Below are 12,477 nucleotides of genomic sequence, written 5' to 3'. Positions count from 1 at the left end.
TATGCTTCGGCAAGTTAACTAACAAAGAAAAGGCTTACTACTGATTCACGGTGTTGATCAAAAAGTAACAGGAACCAGTACGATTAAATATTTTAGTTTATTACTTCTGTAATATACATGCATACATCACCATCCTAAAGAAATGAAGTAAAATGCAGGGAGCATAAAATGGTAAATTAGCAACATAGGACTAGGCAATAAATGGATTAATACCTTCACGGCCTTCCCTTCTGGCATAACTTCGTATAACAAAGCATTCCTATGGACACTTTGGCCTGAACACATAGAAGATTTTTTAAGTACCTCTACCAATCAACTTCAAACCCCCAACATAAGCAGATACTCATGCATACATATGCTGTGCACACATATACTGCACAAACTTTTTACAGCTGTAATTCTAAAGACTCAGCCCAAACGGGGAGGAATTTCTAATGAAAAACATAGTAAGTTTCCTAAACAAGGTCCACCACTAGAACGGAAGTTCCAGTAGGAGCTGATGAAAGAGTTTAATGCACCTGAGATACTGAAACAAAGAAATCAAATAAGATATCATATGAGAGCACACTCAGCATTTTACATCTGTCCCTTTTTCCAAAGCAATTAATACTTGTATTAAGAAAATATCCTAAAGTCAGAAAAAGCTTTTATGTAGCATTCATGTTTTGACAATCAAAATTTAGCTCCATATGTCACACACTGGTTTTAATATACTGGAATACAGTAGAGTAAAGAGCAGTTAAACAGCACATCAGCCGATAGGAAAGAAAAATCATGTATAAAATGACAATTCTGATGCCCTTTAGTAGAAGGTTTTGTAAGGTATGAATGACCTGTGGGAGATACATGCTCCAACTGAAGGACTGTGAGTCTATTACCAAAGCAAGAATAATACTTACCTTGTTTTCCTGAAAATAAGACAGGGTCTTATATTAATTTTTGCTCCAAAACTTATTACTTTTTTGCATGTATAGCTGCCTGGACACTATTTATATTGACTTTTATATGAACTGTAACTAGGGCTTATTTTTGGAGTAGGGCTTATATTTTGAGCATCCTCAAAAATCCTGAAAAATCATGCTAGGCCTTATTTTTGGGGTAGGTCTTATTTGCGGGGAAAGAGGGTAAGAACAACTTATCACCCATGAACAAAAATAAGCTCATCGAAATAAAAACGATGGTAAAGGAAAATCCACAATATGCTCAAGGAAAGTTTGTGACTGTAGAAACTCACCATATTAAAGAGCTATTAAGTGATCTAGTGTTTCTTCTCAGAGTCAAGCCTTGTGTCTTGCAGTCCATTTTATAGCTTTCAACAAGCAGAATCATTCTATATTGTATATTACCTGTAGGATTGCCACCGCATCCTCCGGGAAATTATTCTGAAGTCCTTTCTCCCTTTTTATCAGATAGTATTTCCTGTCTATAATTGCTGCTAACAATACTGTCATATTTAAGCACAGAAAAATATAGGTATAGAAATGTGTTTTTCTTTGAGCATAGGAACCCCCAAATCAAGTACGAATAAACTTCAATAACAGAGAATTATTACCTAAGAAGCAGATTTGGTAGTAATATTAAAAACTAAGTCCTCAGAGGAGGTCTAGTTAGAGGCATGAATAGAACAAATCCTTCACCAAGAGCCAGCAGAGATTCCCAGGGTCATGGCCTAGCTGAAGTTTAGAGAAAAACTCTTCCTGATTTCAGTGGGGCCAGGATATTATCCCCATATTTTATTCATAGTATATCATCACAAATGGAAACAACAAATGACAAATCATGAAGTGAGGTGCCTATAATTTGTAATGCTTTCTTCCACTGTAATAACCAAGACCTCTCCCTGAACTCCAATGGAGGAAAATCAGTTCCACATGTCAGATACCAACCGTAATATTTTGTCTTACACTTGGTACACAATGAGGGATGCAATACAGCATAGAGCAATTAATACATTTCTTTTTGTGAAATAGTGCATGACAGAACAACTCAGAAAGGATGTCACTCACTTTTAAGTGGTGAGTTGCTAGCCCATGAAGAGTAGAAGTAGAAAAAGCAATCAATGGAAAATAAGATAAATTAAGCCCCCCCTACTGTTTTACATTTTCCTAGTGGTTGCCTTACTTGCTCCATTTCAACCCTTCTTTCCTTTCTATCTAATATATAGGATAGGACTGCTAAGCATAGGCAACTGGTGCATTTTGCATACCCTATGGTGTCCTGCCAAGGGCTCAGCTGCCGCTACAGATGGTTCTGGGTCTATTGCAGGCTTTGTGTCATATTTACCCGTCCCGTGTTTAAGTAACTCTCACCTCAATATGTCTCTTAGCAGTGGGAAAATAGTAAACTGGAACCAATGCCTTCAGGCAGTATCTATTCATTGCACTGCACTTTGATCAGAGAAGACATGTATAAATAATAAGCAAACATTTCTCAAAATCATTCTCATTAAACCATTCGATTAAGAAATAACCATGGCTATGGTATGCTATTTCTGACAACACATACACAGGGACTACAGAGTATACTTGTGGTTACAGGTAACAGTCGCACTATCCCAGGAATGCTTTGGAACAAATCTGTGAGACTAACTAGAACATTGCAGCCCAGTATAATACCTGGATGCATTAGTAGCCCTGCTTAGTAGATACCAACACAGAGGAAGCCACCAAAAACAATGACAAGTCAAGGTGAAGTGAAACATGGATCCAGCACAATACTCTATTTTCACAACTGTCCCCCTCCACTGTCATACTTCTACAATCACCCTATAGCACTTCTTCAGGGTTTGCTAATCAAAGGGTCATCTCCAAGAAAAAGTCCCCGAGTTTCCTTAGTTCTAAGATTTTCATCTATATTCTTTTTTGCTTTCCTAGCTCTAAGTCATTTTTTGCAGCACCGTGTTGAAGAAAGACCATATGCACTTGATTCTTTGGCTGTCTTTAAAACTACAAGCAACTAGTTTTGTCCATTACAGAAATCATCGATACTACAGATATGATTTTTTCTCACAACCAATGATAGGAATTAAAATAGATTCTTTTATTTAATCATTTCTGTGGCTGAGCATGAGTGATGGTTTTTGCTGCAGTGCAATGGTGACACCTTACAAATACCTTCTGCTGATAATTTTAGAGGCACAACCAAGTAATAGTATAAACAGCTGTGAGATTGGTAACATTTTTCCAAAATTTAGAAGACTTAAAATACCTGCTTGACTTCATTTACATTTCATAGAAAAGTAATTATGAACTTCATCAAACCATGTCCTTGTGAAAAAGAAAGAAACCTACCTTATTGCAAGATACCTCTTCCATTTGCCAGTACTTCTCAGTGCTGCATGTGGCATCACCAGAAGAATGGGGCGTCACACCAGACAGAAGCCACCATCTACAGAAAATGGTACTTTCCAAGCCTGTAACATAAAGACAATGCACAGTACATTCAGAAACAATGACTCTAAAAACATTCCACTGTGTAATTCCAAGATTATCGTTGTTCAGTTCATCCCTATCAAGTCCGAGGTTTCACAAGGGGGGAAAAAAACCCTCCACTCCTCAACCTAGCAAACTCAGCTTGACATATACCTTTTTGTGGGTTATGCATCATCATCTGTAAACTTGATCCAGTTTATAAATATAAGAAGATGCCTTTCTTTGAAAAATTGACTTCTGCCATTTAGAACTAAAGACACTGTTATTCAGTTTATGAGCTCTCTTTTATTTGCCAAGTGTCCAGTATACAATAGAAAGTTGAATACCATGGTAACAGTTTCAAAATATGCAGTAATTGTAGAAATGTGAAGATAAGCATTATAGAAATAGACATAAGTAAAATAAAGATGTCTATCTATGTCAAGTAGAAGCTTTAGCAGGTGGGTTGGACCAGATGATCTCCAGAGGTCCCTTCCAAACCCAACTATTCTGTGATTCTGTGATATTATTGGAATTTCATTAATTTTTCTGATAATGCATTAACCAAAGTGGAAAATGATTTCTGCTCCTAAAACCACATGGACTTGTATACAACCAATATAAACACACACAGAAAGTACAGGTGGAAAAAGAGGGGTTGACTATTAAACAACAAGCTGAGACCACAAGGAGTACAAACTTAATTTAAAAATATATATAAAATTTATAGACATTATTTTCAGGCATTCACTTTCCACAGTCATCAGCAGATTTTGAGCCAAATTCAACATAGTTTGTAAACATACATAACTTCAATATAGTGGCAATCAAGTTTACAAGAGACTAGTTTAATCCTTTACTGTACAAAGTACCAATGACTTAATATATCCATTACCCTCTTTGTCTGGAGTAGCAGAACCTCACTAGCACTCTGTTTTAACTGGTATGCAGGCCACAGTTAAAAGTATATCATTTTAAGACAAGACAGAAATGTCTTGTAACAAAGTATCTTTCTGAGTTTGAATTTCTTTTAGTGACTGAAGACAGAAAATAAATATTTTGTTCTAAGAAGCCTGTAAATCCAAGTGCCCACCTGCAAAATGCAAATACAATATTTTCCTAACAATTGATGTATCCAATAATAAAATAATTATTTATCCAAGGAACATTTCAGTTTTGATTGAAAGTAATACATATTTTAGGTAAAGAAAAATACAAAGCAGTTGATCCCAATTTAGTATACACCCCCTTCATTAACCTCAACTGTTGAATTGTCTATGTGTTTATCATGACTGGGTATCTGCTTATATGGATACATATATATTTACAAGACTAAGCCCCACGAGACCCATAGTTCAAAATGTCAGCCATATATATACTGTAGATGAGTAGGTCCAAAGAAGGAAATAAGCCTGGTATGCCTCTAATTGGCTTTCTGTTAGCATACACAGAAATCCCCCCAGGCAAAGCCATGCATAGGTAAAATTACTGGGTTTCAACTAGTTTTTGCATAACATTGTTGACTCTTGAAATACAGATTTTAATGTAATGAGACACTGGCATTGTTGTTTTGTTATGCAGCTTACAGAATAAATTGAAATTTCAGTCCCTTGACTGGTAGCCATTCAACATAAAACTCAATAGTTGTACCACAGAATGACATTCTCCTTCAATTCACATAGTTTCAACCTGGTGAGAAAAGGATATATAACGACGTATCATAAAGAAAAAAGAAAAGAAAAAAAACCAAAAAAATACTACATACTGAGTATCTCTACAACTACTTTGCATAACTCAGTGTCCCTATTCACTTTCACAGTGATAGTCAATCTTAGTAATAGGCAGAGGAGAATAACCTGAAACATGCACTACTGCCCTAAAAGAAATCAGAGATTTCAGGGAATAAATACTTAAGCAGAATGCTTGATACAAATTCAACTGTATCAAGGAACTCTAATTAGATCCACTTTGAATATACTGAAATGGGTTCCACCAGCACTCTTTACTTCATAGTTTAGCAAACTTGGCATTTAATATATAAGTGATGAAGACACAATATCGAAGTCCATAGAATAAGAAACTACAAAGTATGTTCAAAATTATAAAGTGTAAGTCTTTAATAAGGGACTATAGCACACTTACCTCAAAGCAACATCTCGTGGAGGGTCAGAAGAAGAGCTACAATGGAAATCAAAATTTTTGTCCCTAAGGCAAAACAGAACCAAACTCTGTGAGAGACAACAGAGCTTACCGGAAGGAAAAAATACCAAAACAAAATCTTATGATACTGAGACATTATTCACCAAATGCTATCACAGTTCTTCTCCTGGATAGGGGATGAGAACAACCTCTTATTTAAAGTGTAGTACAAACAAATTACCATGAAATATCAATGTCCTGCTGCCTTCTCCATTAAGGTAAAAGATTAAAACATAAACATTTAAATAAAATCTTCAAGCCCTCCCTAAGAATGCAATTAATTGAACAATTTTCTAAAGGAAAGATGCAATAAGTTCCTGCTCACAGCCAAGCCCTTAATTGAATCAAGCTAGTGACCCAGTCCTGTATTATTTCTTCTCTTTCAAAAATGAAACCTTAACACCATGCTCACAGCACTGGATCTTCTCAGCCACTCACCAGAGCAGCACCTGAGGCACTAGAGGCTGGTCTTCTTTTTCCGAAGTGTGCAGAAAAAGGAAGAATGTAGGTCTACCCAAAAAATTTGTTCCAAACAGGAAAAATGGCTATTCTGAAAAATACAGTGTGTACAGTGCTGAATAGTCATAATTGGCTGAATAGACATCATAGTGCTCTTCGTCTTTTCCAAGAATTGATGTGAAAGACCCAAAAAATGACTATGAAGAATAACATACAAAACTACCTGAGCAAAGGTGACTGATTTTATGATGTTTACAACTAAGAACATTGTCACTTTGAATATTATCTCAAAATACAAAAAATGAGAGTACAAACTGCAGTCTTTCGTGACTATTAATTATGAATGTTTTGGCACTAAAAAATTCAACAGAAGAGAGTCTACTCAGAAAAGAAAAAAAAAAAAAAAGTTGAAAGTAGAAATGAGCTGCTCCTTCATGCACAATCTGGAAGCTTTACGTACTATTAATGCGTCTTGGACTTTCAACACTCCATCACATTGCAATGTGTTCCCATTCCAGTCTCAGAATGAGTTGACAGAAAATGACAACATTCATTCAGTCTGTTTGATCCCTGATATTTGTCCACTTGGGCTGACACTTCTGAATATCAATTTTTTTATGGAAAACACTATCCTTCCTTTCTTCTTTGGGCCTCATTTTTTTTATTTATCTATTGGTGTTTCCTACGAACATTGAAAACATATTGCCTACAAGCAAATATATCATCTCCATCTTGCATCATTTTTCATGACCAGCAGCTGAATTTGTCTGTTCCAGTTAGCAAATAACTTCCATAGAGATGGAATAGGCAGAAATGAGATATTGTGCCACTAATCAGAAATAACTTGTATTTATACACTACCATAAACAGCTGATTTTAATTTGCATTAGTGCTATCTCGACTTATTCTAAGAGACTTGTATAGGTAAGTTGAACTCAACCTCGATGAATCTGTGGCCTAATAAAAGCACTGGAAGCAAAAAATTTCCTACTGCACTAGTCTGAATGTGGTTTTATCCTGACTTTGTCCATATGCTAAAATAAACACAGAAAATCTGAGTTTACTACTGACAAACTAAGAAAATATATTATGAGCCATCTTTGGTTTTTTCCAAAAGTGGCAATGCTAACAGTTTAAACACCTTAAACCAGCATATCTTCATTGGATAAGAGGCTCTGTAGTGGGAACCTAGATAGGCTGGGTCAATGGGCTGAGGCCAACTGTATAAGGTTCAAGAAGAGGTGGACTTGGCAGTGTCAGGTTAAAGGTTGGACTCGATCTTAAAGGTCTTTTCCTACCAAATGATTCTGTGAAATGTTCCTGTCATTGCTTTTGTGCCACTGTTAACAGCCTCCTTGATGTATACTTTTGCTAAAATACTCCTTCAGAATTCAATGCTTTGACAGCAGATAATTTACAGCCTGGAGACGAAAGTAAAGGAACAAACAAGAGCTGAGATCTTATGACATACAGAAAGTGAAGCAAGGTGTTGTCTTCTCCCTTCGCCATTCAAATGGCAATAGGCTAAGTCCTAACTTCTCTTTTTCATGTGTTATTTTCCCATTATCTTGTTTGGATTTGCCAACAGTAAGAAACACTAGAAAGCAGAACCCAAAACACTTCCTACTAAAAATTATTACAATGCTCCTGTACAATCTCCAGAATTACTAGGGTAGTGTCATTTTGGTATTTCTGAATACAACTCGGACAAAAAGACTACTGGCTAACTCAAGAAGCAAATCACTAAGCTTATCAAGATGACTTCTTTACTTCCCTATTTCACAAGTATTATTGCCTGAAATCCATTTTGGTTTCATCCAGAATGTTACATTGCTGAATTTGGTTAAGGATAGCTGTACTTATTAAAACTGGCCACCTAAACTTTTGACCTGACTTCCATTAGACACCAAGAAGCCTGTAGACAAAGGCTTAATGAAATTATAACTATTATGTTCACTGAAATATCACTAATTGGAGCAGAAAGGGTGCAATACTAAGTGTTCACAGTTAAAGATGACATTTAAAGTAGGACTGAATTCTCTTCTTCAGAGATGCATCTCGGAAGTGGCATTCATCAAGACCAGACATCATTGACTTGAATTTATAACAGTGCAACAAGCCCTTTGAGCTGACATCAGCAGAACCTGTTTTTCGGAGGAACAAGACTTCACTGACTGGGGGCAGGGTGTGTTTGGATTCCATCAACTACTTTGCTTTCAATGTAATTTTTTCTTTATCTAGATTCATTAAAGGCAGATACTATGATGGTATGGCAATATGAAAAAAAGAGAACAACGAGTATTCTGTTTGATTTTTTATGGCATGGTCAGATATTTGCGCAGTAAAAATTTATGAACGTGAAAAAAATTGCAATCTACAAAGTTTTTAAACAGTCTGTAATCCAAATGCTGCAATTTAGCAGACTCAGACTACGAAAATAGTTAATGAAAACAGCAAGTAGAATTAATAGTTGCTCTGCTGTTATTTTTGTAAATTGAAACTTTAACTCCACCTTTCTGATCTTTCTTTTCAAATAAATACCTATTTCTTTCGCTGACCAATGTCTAGATGGCTAAACCACTATTCTTGATCTTCAAAGCCCCTGGAGCTGATTTGAAAAGATGCAGCTAGTGCCCAGATCTTTGGACATTTTTAGAATGGAGCTCACAAATAGAATTCTGAGGATTTCAAACATTCAAAAATATTTCCTAGATGTGTCAATTTGCCCCAAGAAAGGTCACAACTCTCCTGTCATTCAGTCAGAGGCAGAAGTGCTAGGATTCTTTCCTAAAGGTGTTTGAGCTGGTGTGACAACTGGAAAAATAATAAACAAACTATATGTGGTATCATTTCTAGATTATATACTTGATTCTATACCTTCCACAATCTAATGAAAAAAAAAAAATTATTGACTCCCAGGACTGTGCCTGAATAGTGGGGGTTTTTTTCCCTTCTCATAAAGGACTCATAACTAATATTCCTAATCTTCTAAGGAAATTAACTATCTAAATACATTTATTATGCCTTCAGCCTTTGTATTTACTGTATCATACTGAAAGAATGGTTTATTTTCGTAATTACTATGGTTTAAATATTAGAACAATATCAAAGACAGAGATGTTTCTTTTGCTGAACGGAAATTAAGTGGAAGATTCACAAAAGCAAAAAAAGGCTGGAAAGCTCCTTCTGTAAACTTTGGGTCTATTTCCCTTTTGAAAACATCCTCAGCAATTGCCATTTGTTGACATTCAGTTTCATGACAGTGGATGATTGCAGAAAATAAAATTTGAAAATGAATTTGAAATGAATTTTGATCAGCCGCAGTTCTGGTGCAGAGCATTTGTCACCCTAACAAATGTGTAATAGAATTAATCTTCATATTGTACAAGCCTGTCCCAGTAGCTTCACACCAGAGCAGATCACAGAGAATTATCGGATTTATTATCCTTCCATTGATCTTCCTGAGGCATTTGGATGGATTGATTCTGATATGCTACTCCTTAGACATATTAGATAGATTACTTAACAAATTTCAGAGCAGCTGACTATGACCAGGTCAATATCTCACAGGAAGTTCTTGCTCACATATACCCATCACTTGCAAGGAGCATGTCTTTCTTCTGATCTACAGCTATCTTCTTGTGATGTACAAAACAGACTACAAACAGAGGAAGTTAAAGCACCCTAATTTTGTCTTTTGAATGTAGACTATATTTGTGGCTTAATAATATGCTGGTTTGCATAAATACTTTGAAAGTGTTCCATTATTCTATGGTTATCTAACTATCAAAAGGAAATGTGTTTTCAGAGATGAATCACACTTGTATCACCACTTCTTGCTTTTAAAAATACCAACTTCTGACAAAATGAACGGCCTTCTGCAGCATGTTTTATTTTGAACTATGGAGCAGAACAAAAGGAAGAAAGGACATTTAGCAACTTTTTAAGAGGCTACATGATAGAATCTGCTGAGGGAATGTGTAGCTCACCACAGCAGATTCAAAGCCTAACACAATTGTTCCCTAATCATACTAAATACATCCCAGGCTTCTGACGTGCAGAAAACTGCCCTCCTTGCAGATCTCATCCTATTACCTGGCAATAAGGGGCTGCTCCTATTTTACGATGAGTCAGGAGTCTTTATACCCTACAGAGACCAAGGCTATGTCCAGCCTAGGACTATGCATTTCTAAACCTGGAGTTTGACCCTCAGTTTGCCTCCAACTCAATCTGTAGGAGACACCCAGCACAAACATCTTGAAATCTCCGGTCTCCTCCTGGCACAGCAGGCTGGGCTAACACACGCCTGCCACTCAGACTCACGGGAGTCCAAGCAAACCAGAGCTGGGACACTACTGTGCAGCAAGTGGTGGCCACTCACTCAAACCCTCTCAAGTCTGGGGATGGAAAAGATTGTATCAGCCCAGGGAAAAAGTTGAGGACTCCTCCTTCTCCTTTCTGTCCTTCAGCTCTGCCCTAAACTGAACTAAAGGGAGGGAGGAAGGGAGGGAGGGAGGAAGGAAACAAGGGAGGGAAGGAGGGAGGGAGGGAAAGAAGACAATAGAAAAGTCCTTAGCGTCCTTAACAGACCACTGTCTCAAGTTAGGCAACAGGGAATACTGAGGACAGGACTTAATCCCACTTCTCATATGTTTTATTCAGAAGTGCAGGAGGGCATCTTTATCGATAAGATGATGTCTGTAGGGAGAGACCTCTCCTGAGGCTAGATTTCAGCAGTTTCCTTCCAACTTATCTTTTTTTCTTTAAAAGTCATGCCAGCCACGCAAGAGGAAAAGCAATGCTGTTGGCTAGTTCCTCCAAGTCTTTTTTTCTTATTTTAAATACAGAAATATTAGACCAGTTTCTTATTTTAAATACAGAAATAATTAGACCAGTTGCTCAGACAGTATGAAAATTGAGCTATTTCTTTTCTGTGCATGAAACGGTCAATACACACAACCCCCTTTTCAAGACAATGCCCTAGCTGCCAGGCTGCAGGTGATTCTGGCTGCATCTTGGTACTGAGGACCTGATGACCACGCTATGACCTTTTCAACTCTAATTTGCTTCTTTGGTTTGAATGCCCGACTGGGGAGCATCTCCCACATTAGCTTCATCTGAAATGAAACTGGTTCTCGTGCTCCAAGACCCGATGCACAATAAATAGAAATTATTTATTTTCTGTAAACCCGTTTCACATGCATCCATGTGAACTGCTTCTGAAGTTAATGGAGACTGTACATAACCTGGAAGCATTATGAGCCAAGGAGTTGAGATGGGTGGCTGAATTATTGATCAGATGATACTAAAAGAGAAGGCAACTGGTATACTCAGAAAAGCTTATCCACTGAAAACATTTCCCCCAGAAAATTTAGACTGATTAACTTAAAATTATAAAAGTAAACTAAAGAGTAACCAGCTAATAAGTAGTCTGAATATTTTCCAGAGCAATTCAAGATAACTGCCCAAAGATAAATTTAGATATCTAGAGAAAGAAAGAGAGATGGCAAGTACTTTTTGTTCTTGTCGTTGGGACTACGAATAGAAAAAATAAAAGTGATTTTAAGTACAGAAAACAGTCTTCACACCACAAATCTTTCCCAGTACAAAGGAGTTCTCTCATTTAAATTATGCAGCTAACAGAAAGGAAATGGTTATGAAGTCTTTGGGAACACATGGTCTTTTTCACAGAATTTGATGGTCTCTAAAGGTGAAGAAGAAAAATGAAACTGAATTTACTCATTATGAAGTATTTAAAAGTCTCTGCCTCTACGAAGTCTTCTAAAAATTCAAAGTTTAACTGAGATTGTTTCATTTCTCCTTGTCCAGATCCATACATTTTTGAAGGACTAAAAATTTAGAATCCACGATTCAGTGCTTTCAGTAGTAAAGGAACAATTGATCTGACCCATGTATGCTGAGATTTTCAAGAAGTCTGAGGTAATAAAATGTTCAAATTACTTTTAAATTCAATGGGAGTTAGAATTCTACCTCCTCATGCCTGCTGAAAATTATATCTGTAACTTCCAATCTCCTGCAACCAAAGAAATTAAAATTTTGAAAAACCTTCTGTGAACTACTAAGTATTGATTACTTAATGGCTGATTAAACTTTCTTACTAACTGCCTCCAGAATTCACAGTAGGAACATTAGCACTCACATTTCTGTTTTTCATAAATGTCAATTCCATCTGACATTGTGTGTTATTCAACATGAAAAATATCTGGAAAATAAACCTGCATAGCAGTAGGCTATGGCATAAAAGCTATCCACTGAATGCTACTAACAATGAAGCAGCAAAAAAGTTAGATAAACAAATAAAACTATGAGCCTTTCATAAGAACGTATTTTATAAAGTAGAACTTTTCCATTTTCAGAACAGATAACAAATTTGGAGATTCAGATCTGC

The 12,477-nt window shown here is 36.5% G+C and overlaps 1 long non-coding RNA gene across 1 annotated transcript in view; it reads right to left on the bottom strand.

Annotated features, from left to right (window-relative positions):
- LOC135998471 (uncharacterized) overlaps positions 1 to 12,477 on the bottom strand; it is a 100,654-nt gene that overhangs the window by 45,231 nt on the left and 42,946 nt on the right. The window contains exon 2 of the long non-coding RNA XR_010607536.1: positions 3,291 to 3,412. This is a non-coding gene — a long non-coding RNA (uncharacterized LOC135998471). The remainder of the gene's footprint in view (positions 1 to 3,290; positions 3,413 to 12,477) is intronic.

Source organism: Caloenas nicobarica, chromosome 1 (assembly GCF_036013445.1).
Source record: "Caloenas nicobarica isolate bCalNic1 chromosome 1, bCalNic1.hap1, whole genome shotgun sequence".
In the NCBI taxonomy this organism is placed as follows: Eukaryota; Metazoa; Chordata; class Aves; order Columbiformes; family Columbidae; genus Caloenas; species Caloenas nicobarica.
Note: the sequence above shows the minus strand (reverse complement) of the source record. Positions and strands in the feature narration are given on the sequence as shown.